At 45.4% G+C, this 12,172-nt stretch overlaps 2 protein-coding genes across 4 annotated transcripts in view; one reads left to right on the top strand and one right to left on the bottom strand.

The window, feature by feature from the left end:
- LOC149342141 (endochitinase-like) overlaps positions 1 to 11,534 on the bottom strand; it is a 41,781-nt gene extending 30,247 nt beyond the window's left edge. Inside the window, exon 1 of one of the 2 annotated variants that reach the window (XM_089544390.1) lies at positions 11,387 to 11,534. The gene's annotated coding sequence lies outside the window, so the exon portion shown is untranslated. Of the gene's footprint in view, positions 1 to 1,529; positions 1,641 to 11,386 lie in introns of those variants that run through there. The other variant, XM_089544391.1, reaches the window with a different exon arrangement.
- LOC149342140 (uncharacterized) overlaps positions 1 to 12,172 on the top strand; it is a 72,666-nt gene that overhangs the window by 33,165 nt on the left and 27,329 nt on the right. The window lies entirely within an intron of this gene.

Below are 12,172 nucleotides of genomic sequence, written 5' to 3'. Positions count from 1 at the left end.
AGCGAGGTGCTGGAAGTCATAAGGGAATGCAACTACTTAGGGCAGGTAGTGACCGCTGATCTGGATCATTAGAGGGAATAACAAGAAGAATAAGAATGTGGTTGAGCGCATATGGCAGATTCTCTCAGGTCATGAAAGGCAGTTTACCAATAACCCTCAAGAGAAAAGTATACAACAGCTGCATCTTACCGGTACTCACTTACGGGACAGAAATGTGGAGGCTGACGAAAAGGATTCAGCTTAAGTTAGGGAAAACGCAACGAGCTACGGACAGAAAAACGATAGGTGTAACATTAAAATACCGGAAGAGGGCAGAGTAGATGAGGGAACAAGAGCGGGTTAATGACATCCTAGTCGTAATGAAAAGAAAGAAATGGGCTTGGGAAGGGCACGTAAAGCGAAGGCAAGACACCCGCTGGTCGTTAACGGTAACGGAGTGGATTGCAAGCGAAGGCAAGCGTAGCAGGGGGCGGCAGAAAGTTAGGTGGGCGGATGAGATTAAGAACTTTGCGGCGATACTGTGGCCGGAGCTGGCAAAGGACAGGATCAATTGGAGAGACATGGGAGAGGGCTTTGCCCTGCAGTGGGCGCAGTCAGGATGATGATGACGACGCCTGAAACGTGAAAACAAATCTTATTTGCTACCAACAGGACGAGTTGAAATTTTCCTTTCGGTGGTGACAATATCCTACTTGCAGGAGAATGCCAGAAAGAAAGAGATACGCACTATTTCGCAGGCTTTTGTAGTGACAGACGCGAGAGGAGTCTACGAGTCTACGATGGTGGCTATAAGGTGCCTATTGGGATTTGGAAGGGCAGGGAAAAAAATGGGAAATGAACACTTCAGCTGCGCTTTAACGGTATGGCGCAATAACGTTAATGAGTTAATTATTGCCATTATATGCGGAATTGACCATTATCGACTTTGCGCTCATAGATCGCCGAGAGTCACCGTACCACTACAGGCACAGTGGTACAGCGGTTGAGCGGTGCGCCACTGCCCTGCGACGGCAGGGGCTGCCACCGGTGGGGCTCTCACGACCCAGGTTGCGGTTCCTGAACAATCAATCATTAATTTAACTGTCACCTGTCACTGAGGTCATGTTGCTTAGAATCCGGTGGGCAGGTTGTGATGACGCCGTAAGGCGACGTGACCTATGTGGGCCATCTCAGCTGCTTCTCCGGAGATTGTTCGTTCACCGCCCACAACGCCGGATTTTCTGTAGAGCAGGAGCCTTAACGCTGCCGCGTTAAGCGTATTTTGCACTTTCCGCTCATAGCTTGCATTGCTTGCTATGCACGCCGTCGTCAATTTTAGATCAAAATTGAACTTGGACTAACTCCGCCATTTATGAGGTCTACTCGAAATGAAAGGGGATCAGATGGGGTCAGTGTTGACGGCTGCTGAGTGCCGAAGTGCGAATGTTCAAAATGTAGACGCTTGTTACATTTCCCGCTTGAATATGGCAAACAAAAGCCTAATTACTGAGGCCGAAGAGTCATATCACGGTACAGTTTGCGATACCTACCAAAGGCCAGTCGCCGACAGTTCGCTTACTGTGTCTTTCCGCGTGGCTACACTGAAACGACGGCCAGTCATAGTGCTGGCGTCGTCGTTAGTGATATGGGAAGGACCGACGTCATACGGAGTCTGCAGACGTGTCCGGAGAACGCGACGTCAGTGTCGTGTCGGTACGCACCGGTGTTGTTTCTGCGTGGTGCTGCTGCATTTAGAAAAGTGGCAGCACAATTTTTACTTTGCTGAAACACACATTGAACACACTCCTCGTAGTCGGAATGGCGATTATTCACCATATTGCCCGCTTCACTCCTGCCATCTGCGCTTTCACGAGGTTTTGTCTGGTTCTTCATCCATTATCGTCACGAATTCGCCTAAACCGCGCATTCGTGTCAGCCAGCTCCTACGTTGTCGTCTTCATGAACTGTTACAGCCACGTTTTTTAGTGCGAAAGCCGTAAATCCGACATTCAGAGCCTAGCAAAATCGTCTCTTGCGTGTGTGCCCAGCACGCATGCTACGTTCTACGGCATTGGCCTCTCATAGTTGTCTTCTACCCAGCACTTACCCGGTGGTTATGCCTCAGCAAAATCGTCTCTTGCGTGTCCGCAGCTGGCCTAGCGCGAGCTCTCCGTCCCGCGGCACTGCCTGCTTATCGTAGTCTTCCAAGTAGCGCTAACCAGGAGGTTCTGATCCGAGCAAAATTGGATTTTGCATGTTCGCTAAAAAACGACGGAAAATTTACTCAGTCGTCATTTGTGTGCCTCATTGCAGTCGTTATTCCATTTAAAATCAGTAAAATAGTCTTTTGCCAAAAAAAGAGCCTGTGTTTTCGCACTAAAGCGAATGTTAACAGTCTGTGTAATTTTTCTTCTTACCTGCTCTAACAACGTGGCAGTGTACTCCTCATCCCATCCGCACCCTATCCCACTGGAAGGCCGTGCTCTAGCGCTGTTTCGCGTTTGTATAATGTCCAAAGATACATCGAGTCGGACGGAATATAAACTCTGTATGGTGTTTCATGTCGTCAAAAACACCGATGATGTTGACAATGTGGCTGTAGTATTTGACGAACCTTTAGATAAGTGAACTACTGACGCTCCTCTTCATGTCCCTGCGTGAACGCAAAGAAGCCATTTGTTTCCAAGAGGTTGAAATCGTAACTTAAGTGTGATGGCGCAGTAATAGCTTTTAACTGTAAGAGACCATTCAGGATGGAGACGAAGTTACCGGGGCGAAGTCAGAGGGGAGCCGCTTTTCCAAAGAGTTTAGCTACAATGCGTTTTCATTATCTAAATGAATCGGGAGACACACGTCGTCGGGACAGATAGAGGAGCTGAAAGCCACAACCACATTGATCCCTAGCACTATCTTAGCAGGGCAAGCGACAGTCAGAAAAACTCTCAATCTGCAGTGCTCATGACATGTACAGCGCTTCGCTTCACAATTCTTCGGTCTGCTGGGGGCTAAGCTAGCTTGCCAATTGAAGCGTAAAGCACTCCTTTCTTTGTTACGCGTGGAGTCGCCAACACGTAAGATACCGCAATTCCCGTATGCAGTTCCCATTCCGTGTATGGTTCACAGAGCTCAATTTTGGCAGAAAAATTTTAGTATATCGTATGCGTCCGGTACGTACCTTGCTGGAGCCAGGTGTGCAATCCACATATAGAAACGTATATGCACGCTAAGCGTAAGTGTAAGAAAAATTCCTAATGGAATAAGCGTTGGGGATTTGCTGCTGCATTCGGCGTTATTAAAAAGAAAGCCTCATTGTTCACACGTATAGATAGCACTAAATTTCAACTTCTAAACATATATAGCCCACCGACTGGATACCGGAAATTGCGATCATAAATTCTGCTGCTAGAATTGGCGTCGGCCCTTTAAAGCTTACTGGTGCGGATAGAGAGAGAGAGAGGGAATGGACGGAAAGGCAGGGAGGTTAACCAGGCGATGCCCAGTAGGCTACCCTACATTGCGGGTAGTTTGCTGAAAAGTAGAAGGCGATGTTAGCACTAAACATGGCGTGAAAAGCGAATGGTAGAGAGCACTGGGGAAAGTGTGGAGCAAGTATAAACCAATTGCATGAAGCACGATTGAGGACGACCGGTGAAGTGAAAAGATTTACCCAACACGAACAAAACATCTGCGATAACAAAAAAAAATATAACAAAATCCCGAATTCCAGGACTCTTCGCCCAATAATACGCAATAAAAAAATGACCCCAGATATGCCCTAAAGACCGGATTCCTGGACATCAATTTTAATTGTGAGATAACTGTGGACTATCAGGTGCTGTTATGGAAACATTGAAGGTAATGGTCCATTATTCCGATGCGTAGCAAAATCTTGTTTTTTTAAAGTGTGCACATCGCTCGAGTAGTAAAGACTGCCATAGGAAACCAATGAGAAACGTTTTTGACGATGGCATGTACGTTAAGAGCAAAAAAATGCAAGCCTGACGAGTCGAGATCTGCGGATCCAAAGATTGTCATAGTGGAATCATACGATATATGGAAAAATTGCGTTCATAAACAGCTTCCCGTTGAAAAATTCGCTTCTCCAGAATTTCTTGGTATGCCTTTTGTGTCAACGAAATGCAGCTCCTTTGACACCGACCTCATCACTCCAACTCTCAGCGACGGCTGCGATTTGCTCGAAAATTTCGGAATTGTACTTACCTTTCCTTATTCTCTGTTCACGAATTTTGTTCAAGCGTGTTTGAGATACTCTTAACCAAGAATTAGTGAATTTATCCTGAATTTTTTTCGTGCATGGCGGCGTCAACGATGCTGAAGTATAAAAGAAAGTTATGAGAAGATAAACACTTACACTATGGCACCTGTTTTGAAATGAATAATGCCGCTCCTCGCAGGATAGTTGAACTTAATCTAACGTGGTTTCTTCGTCTACTTTTAACTGCGGGCAGCGAAGCGGCTAGCGGAAAGTACATTGCGCGTTCGCGAAAGTTGCAAACGTTATGCACAGCTGAATGCAAGGTCGTACTTCTCCTGCCTCACTCCGCTCGCCGGCAAGAACACGGCACGACACCGTCTTATATACCCAAAGTAGCCTCTCATAATATGGTATTTTCTCAAATGGGAGTCGCTCGCGCGATTGCTTGACCCGGTGAAACCCGTGCACTTGGGGACTCGGAATATGCAGATTCCAACCGGTATTGCTCTGGCACGACCATAAAAGCTGTTTTGAAGAGGCAAATGCAAGCCGTAAATTTTTCTCTCTCTCTCGTCTTTACTTCCCCTTTTGCTCAGAGGTCAGAGAACAAGAGGGAGGAAGTGCAGATGGAAGCTGAGCGCGAACCTAAAGGGTTGCAAGACTGCCATCCCTCGCGCCTAGCTCATCACTGCCCGCTACTAGGACCACGCCGAGAGGCAAAACCGAGTGAGGCGAGCAGATCAAGCAAAAGGCCGGCTATCATATCTTGGAAGAAGCGGCTCGGGGCCTGTTTGTCATTCCACAGGAACGTGTTTGTCAGGTTTTGCGAAAGCACTGTCGCCGGTTCCTCGCTGTTGCATCACGCTGTGGATTTCGGAAGGCTTAGCCGAGCGAAGGTGTCCCCTCTTCTTGCATCTTTTTATCTTTCCTCCAGGAAAAAGACCCTTCTGACTCAGGAACTGGAGGTCAAGAAACTGAAGACGACCACTATTCGTGCGTGCACGTATGTCATCGCACGGCTCCTCGTTAGAGCGCTGGATGCTGAGCGAGTGATAAAACGTCTGTGCGACCCCACCCGTCGATCATGCATTCTACCTTAGAAGAAGTTCTCGCGGCTTTGCCGGCTGGACTGCATGTTATTTCGCCTTCTGTTTCTTCTCATGGAGAATCAGCGCGCAACCCGATACGGAATGCGGCTCGTACAGAATTCTAATGGCCAGCCCTTTAGCGACGGCGCCGGCCGCGCTGTTATGCTGGAAAGAGGACATCCGGCGCCGCTCAGCAACGACGCTTTGCGTTTGCATTCTTGCTCAGGAAATGCGCGGGCCGAAGCGACGGGTCGACAAACCGCGAGATAATGACTAAGTTCTCCGTCCTCGAGGGATAGTGCGTGGGATTTGTTTTTGACGTGTGCATGCTTTTAGTTTAGAAGGAACGAGTGCGCGTACCGGCTTTGCGTACTGTGCAACTATTGGACCATTGGATGAGGGGAGTTTTAGTGATGACCCCCTGATAGGAGGCCACGATCTAGGTCACCGACTTTATTGGGAAGATTTGGGTACCCACGTCAATCGGCACGTGGAGGTTTGCGAAGCAAGGCTGTCAGCAAATGGTGCAACGAGTGGACACCTGCACGACATTAGGGCGGTCAATGTGGGAACCTGTATAAGATCCCTACCTTAACTAAAGTGATTCGTGTAGTTGGCACTGGTATCTAAACATGGGAAGGTGAAATGCGCCCATACGGTTGTTCAGTTAAGCAAGTGCTGCTTGCGTCGTTTGCTTCACAAGAATACCTTTCCTATCGAGGAACTTGTTCATGGATTCAGCAACTAGGAACGAGGAACCAGCTATTTTGTTTACTGTATAAATTTATTTGGCACTCTACGATGATCATTTATACAAGGTTTTTTATCAGTGTACAATAGCTATCCATATCTATTTGCAACAACAGACAAAGAAACTGTCGCGTTATCTTTGGTTGTCTTGATGATATGCTTCGGAGAATAAAAGTAAAAATTGATTGGAAATATGTAGCTGGACAAGGTTTCACTTTATAATAATTTTTCTGTTCGATAATTTTGTCTCAGTCTTTCTTTTAATTTTTTAGGCTTCGAAATCACAAATGTACCTTCCATTCGTTTGGTTTACAATTGTAATTTTAAACTCACTGTCTTGAATTGTAGGCTATCATAGGCCAGAAGGAGCAACTATGGCCTTCTATGTCTTTCCACAGGACACTGTTTGCAGACTTGCGAAAGCAAAGCTGCCATAAATGTCTGCATTTCCGCACGCATATTTAGCGACCAGCACGCATATTTTTTCTTGGCTGTCGCAGACTAGGGGCACCTTTGAGGGTAGCTCTTTCTAGAGGTCTCTTTGAGAATAACCTTCCATTAATTTTCTTCCTCCTTCTGGTGAACGTCATTTGTAACAAACGCTAACATTAGTCATCGCCTTAAGCCAGTACCAGTCAACTCAGTTGCCTTCGAAGAGCAGCTTTTTCCATTATTTTTTTTCTCCCGCTATTGAACATCATCTATAACAAACACAAACATCATTATCAGCCTTAAGTCAGTAGGAGTCAACTTACCTTTGGAGTGCTGCTCTTTAGCTCACTTTAAAACTTAGATCGCAGACAAATAGAATTTCTTCTAATGCCCGTATGCACCAGCAGCTGCTTGTTGGTGCTCGAGGAAATTGTAGCCGTCAGCGGCCGACTACTCTAAGTTGAAGTGCGGTACTTCAAAGGTTAGCGGATTCACTGCTAGCGGCTGAGGTCGGTGATTACTGTTTGATGCTTACTATAAATGGCTGTCACCTGCAGCAGAACAAAAATAAATGCACTAGAGAAAAGCACAGCACATTTTTCTCTCTAAATGACTGTCGGAATATGGAGTGTTGCTGCAAGTACTGTTGAACACGCAAATGAAAAGTATTTTTTTTTTCTTGGAACTTGGCAGCGATCTTCCTGGTACGAACCGAAGGTTATACTGCATATCTAACGTGGTCAGTGCAAAGCGCTTGTCACTTTTCTAGCATACTTTTGCGAGCATTGTTCCTCCAGGTGCTGTACTCTCCAACATGCCGTTGTAATCCTGTTGCCTTTTCGAAGTGTGTGCGATTCAGTGCGTCAGAGCCCAAGCCGACGGTCTATCTGCCGAACGCCACTTTACTGTTCTCTAGAGCGCTCCTGTCGAACACGGAACACGGGGAACACTCGACATTGTGTACACGAACATCGCCAAGAACCAATAAGGATCTCAAGGAGGCGAAGCGCAAATAGGAAGTGCACGTTTAAGCCCCGTCCCATTATGCGGCGTCACAACCGGGTCACCCACGCCTGCTGCGCTGCTCGTTTCGCGAGCCTGCTCCGGCGCATGCAGCTGCATATCGAGGACGCTGGTGAAAGCAAGCGTTGAATGCATACTGCTTATACTGATGTATCGTATGCACTACTCCTGACTTAAACCGTTCGCAGGGGTCACTCGTTTTTGAGATGCTTGGATAAAAATACTTGAAAAACTAGAATGGTCCCTCTTCTTTATCATCAGAAAACAAAAAAGCATTTTAGGGAGGGTTGTTTTAGTTAGAAGCCGTAGTAGGCGTCCGGAAATTGTTCGATGAGTAGAGAGTCATAATCGATCAAACTTGCAGAGGAGCACAAAAACAAGAAAGGGGAAATAGAAGTACAGACTCTTTGCCGAGACCTTTGCATGTAGTCGATGTGAAGGAGAAAATTGAGATCACAGAAACTGGTATAGGAAGACTCTAACTAGTTCGCCCATCTTTGAATGCTCTTCTTTGCTCCGCTACAACTTTGCACGTTATGTACAGTCTTTATCAAAAGTAACCAGGCTGCATGGTTTACTTCTAGCTCGTCCAGTGGAGCCCTTACAGCTTCCCTGAAGCTGAAATGGTAGGTAAAGGTAAGGACTCAGGGTTTTCTTACCTTCCAACACCCTTTGATGTTTAGGAAAGCCACACGGGCTCCACTATGCAAGCTAGAAGCAAACCATGCAGCCTGTTTACTTACCTAGACGGTACCTACAAAGACGGTTACAAAGACGGTACCTACTTGGGGTACGCATTGGCATTATGCTGTCTAGGTTGGTTAACGAACGCAATGAAACTTTGCTAACGTAATCTTTGGTGTTTATTAACGAAAATAAATTGCGTTATGAACTACGTTTCAGTCATAATTTTAGTCGGCATGATAAACGAATGCATGTCTTTTGCAGCCAAAGGCCGCAGAGACAGTTTCGAAGAGCCAACTGTCGGCGTGCTTATCTGCCGAATTAAAGCAAATGAGCTGAAAATTTTGCCGCGTCTTTTTTTTTTTTCATAACACCTGGAACGCAACCCACTGATGATCTTCAGACGTTTCATTTTATCTTATAAATAATTTATGCAGGCCACAAAAACCAATTATATTCTGGTTCGTGGCAGAAAACAACGACGGTAATTGTTTTACAGGAATTTACGAAACTCCGTGCAAAATGACACAGTGGTCAAAGACTGTAATATCGAAACAGCAGCATTTGTCGAACGTTACGGGAGCAATCAGGGGATTCATGTTACTTGTATTTTTTCCAAGATACAAATCACCCTAGAAACGCGGAAAATAGTGATATTGGGGGCGACGCAACCTGTCTGCGTGATAACGACGCAGGGCCAAGTTCATTCTTTTGTGAAATAATAGTGATCTTGATGGCTAGTTGACATAAAAGCACCCCAAATTCGATCCTGTACCTCCTGTACTCCTATTACACACGTAATTTTGCCTTGGGCTACATTCCCACGTGCTTTACTGCCTTCATTAGTATCATCAGCGCCGTAGGCAGCGCGTTTTGATTAATTTGCCATTCAGGTTACGTCACTGTAGCCTCTGGTGTGCCGAAGAGTAAACTCTTAGACCTCGCTTTTTGCTGATTTTGTACTGATAATACGGTTTTGCATGTTACATGTGAAATTTGGCGCTATGCTGACGATTGCGCAATTTACTATAGGTGCGCAAGCTCTTATAGGTGCCGCCGCGGTGGCTCAGTGGTTACGGTGCTCTGCTGCTGACCCGAAAGACGCGGGTTCGATCCCGGCCGCGGGGGTTGAATTTCTTTGGAGGAGAAATTCTAGAGGCCCGTGTACAGTGCGATGTCGAGTGCACGTTAAAGAACCCCAGGTGGTCGAAATTTCCGGAGCCCTCCACTACGGCGTCTCTCACAGCCTTAGTCGCTTTGGGACGTTAAACCCCATAAACCAAACCAACCAACCAAAGTTCTTATGATGTACTGAAGCTTCAAGGTGACTTAGATTCAGTTCACTGCAGGGGTTGTGAACGGCCAATTTTGCTTGGAAACCTCAAAATTGAATTTTTTTTTGTTTTCATCGAAAACGTACCCTGATTTCAATTCGATGCTATAAATAGCATTCCTTTGCAAAAAAAATCGATGAGTATAAGTATCATGGCGTTCGCTTCTTATCTAACCTTACGTGGAGGAGGCAGGCTTAATATATTGCATCCAATGCTTGCTACATGCTAGATTTCCTAAAGCAAAATTTAAATGAATCGCCATGTGACGTCAATTAATGGTTGTATTTCACTTTCATAGGGCCTATTGTTCAATATGCCTTTATAGTACGGGCCTCCATTTTCCTTGTTTATCTGATATGCTTGAACGCTGTGAGATTTTTGTCGGGCGATAGCAACTTTTCAACTAGTGACACGTTGCTTATCAACCGTCTGCGTTGGCATTCCTTAGCTAAGTGCAGAGAAAAATAACTTCTGATTAGAAATGACGTATCGGATGTATTTTCAAAGGCTTAACGTCAACGGAGACCAGTTTTTGATTCAAACTTTTTGAAATTTTCAATCCAGACGGCTTAATCATCACTGGGATATCCATGAAATTAAATGTCAGAAAGATGTATTAAAACGCTTTTGACTGATAATAAAACTGGAGCAGCTTACTTACTGGCGTTAATTAACGCTCCGATGAAGATTCTGCGCATTCATATTTGATATGTGACGTGTCATGCAGTTGTCCTCTTCTTTATGAGTTTTGTTGGTTACTTCTGTGTCACTGTATTTTTCCTATTTGTCCTTACCGGCATATGATGTCATTCCCGCTTCTAATAATGTCTTTCAGAACTGCACCGTTGTGTAATAAATAAATAAAATAGACAAATTTTAAGTATAACTGCTGCCAAATCAGGCTGAAACAATGAAATCACTGCTAGCAGCTTCACGCATCCTGAAAAGACTTGGAATTAGCAATATACACAATTATGTACTTAACGCCTTAAAAAGCTGCCTTAAAAACGTCTTAAAACATTGCACATACACTGTGCACATGAATAGCCTCGAGAATTCCACCATCTCAAAAAACTTCTTAATCCTGCACTGCGGTTTTGTTTGGAGGAAATCGCAAACCTCGTGGAGGCAACTGAAACATTAAGTCAAACAATGGATCTATGGATATCGAGGCTTTTACGCATATTTTTTAAGAACCCATTTATGAAGGCGAGCCCGCGTATGATCATCCTGCCCCTGCTGTCATCAATTCTGAGCTTTGCGGTGGACCGAAAGAAAGTGAGCCGCCGGCTTTGAGACGGTATGTCATGTGAAAAGGAAGCATTCGGACTTTCTACTACTTGACTATTACGACACGAAAACGTGCACCGACAATGCTTGAAAATTTTCACGCCGTTCAAGGGTAGCAGAGGCCATTACACAAAGAGGTTTTTGTTTCTCTTTAATTTCTTTTTTCTTGTAAAAAAACGCCAATCAGTGCAAGAGAGATGGAACTTTATTAGATTTCATCCTTCGAGGAGCTCGGGAAGAAGTGCTTATCAGAAAAACTGATGAGCACATGGCTGGATATGGATCTTCTCACACGTGCTGTACAGCCCTTTTTGCCGACATATTCACCATTCTAGTTTGTGAGATCGACAACAAACTTCAAGCCCCCTTGTTTGCGATGTTGTATCTGGTAATGGAATCTAAAAGTAAACATAAAACTACGATTGCAGTTTTTATGCTTTGAATAGGTAGCAGCCCCTCATTTCGACCAATTCACATTGTGTCAGCGGGACGTTTACTTTGTTTATTTGTTTTCTCCTGTGGCGCTGCAAGTACATGCATAACTTTACCGCGGACATTCAAATCTGCCCCTAGGGGGGAACTTATCTTACCGTGAAAGCAAGTGCAGAGGGCATGAACCTGGACGCTGTAGGAGATGCAGTGAGACCTCCTGCTGCTCCGAGGCATCTCTACGCGTCGTCAAGCGGGGCTGTTGACTCTGACTTGTGGAAATCAAGGTCAGACGGCTCTGGGGCATTCCAGCTTCCCAGTGCTTACCGCTCAAAGTCAAATCCTAAAGGGAGACGTCCTCTCAAAGCAAGGCGATGCTAATCCGTTAAAGAATGGTTACCGCGTCGGCTGCCTTCATGCCTTCCGAAGGAACAAGGATGAACGTCCTAAAGGAGTAAAAGCTCTTAAACTTGTTTTTCAGCACGATGACCGGTATAATTTTAGAGGTCCGCGCAAATAATCAAAAAACATATTTCTCGTTGACAGAAAGGAAGAGGAGGCTGTGCAGGTCAAGCTCGGCATGTCTTTGCTTTCTTCCCTGGCTTACATGTCTCAAAATGGCCATGGCGCGATCGGCATGACTTGCGATGTCACGCCAGTTAGTGCTCACACAGCTGCTGTGTTTAGGCGACCATATCTCGTCAGACAGTAAACTGGAGCCTTTTGCTGTGCCTCCACAATACTGAACGGAAATAAACGCACTGGTACCAATACCGCAACTACATGTATTGCAAAGGAGTCATGCTTAAAAAAAAAATGATTTCTGATAAAGTGCTTGCTGTCCGAAGGCGAAGACTCGAAATGAGTCAACGTATTTTTTGCTACGTCATATCGATATGGGGCTTGTGCAGTGCTTTGTTGATACGTTCATAATGAGGCCCCTCCGG

Source organism: Amblyomma mixtum, chromosome 5 (genome assembly GCF_055824585.1).
Source record: "Amblyomma mixtum isolate Tamu chromosome 5, ASM5582458v1, whole genome shotgun sequence".
NCBI lineage: Eukaryota > Metazoa > Arthropoda > Arachnida > Ixodida > Ixodidae > Amblyomma > Amblyomma mixtum.
This window is presented reverse-complemented; position numbering and strand designations above follow the sequence as displayed.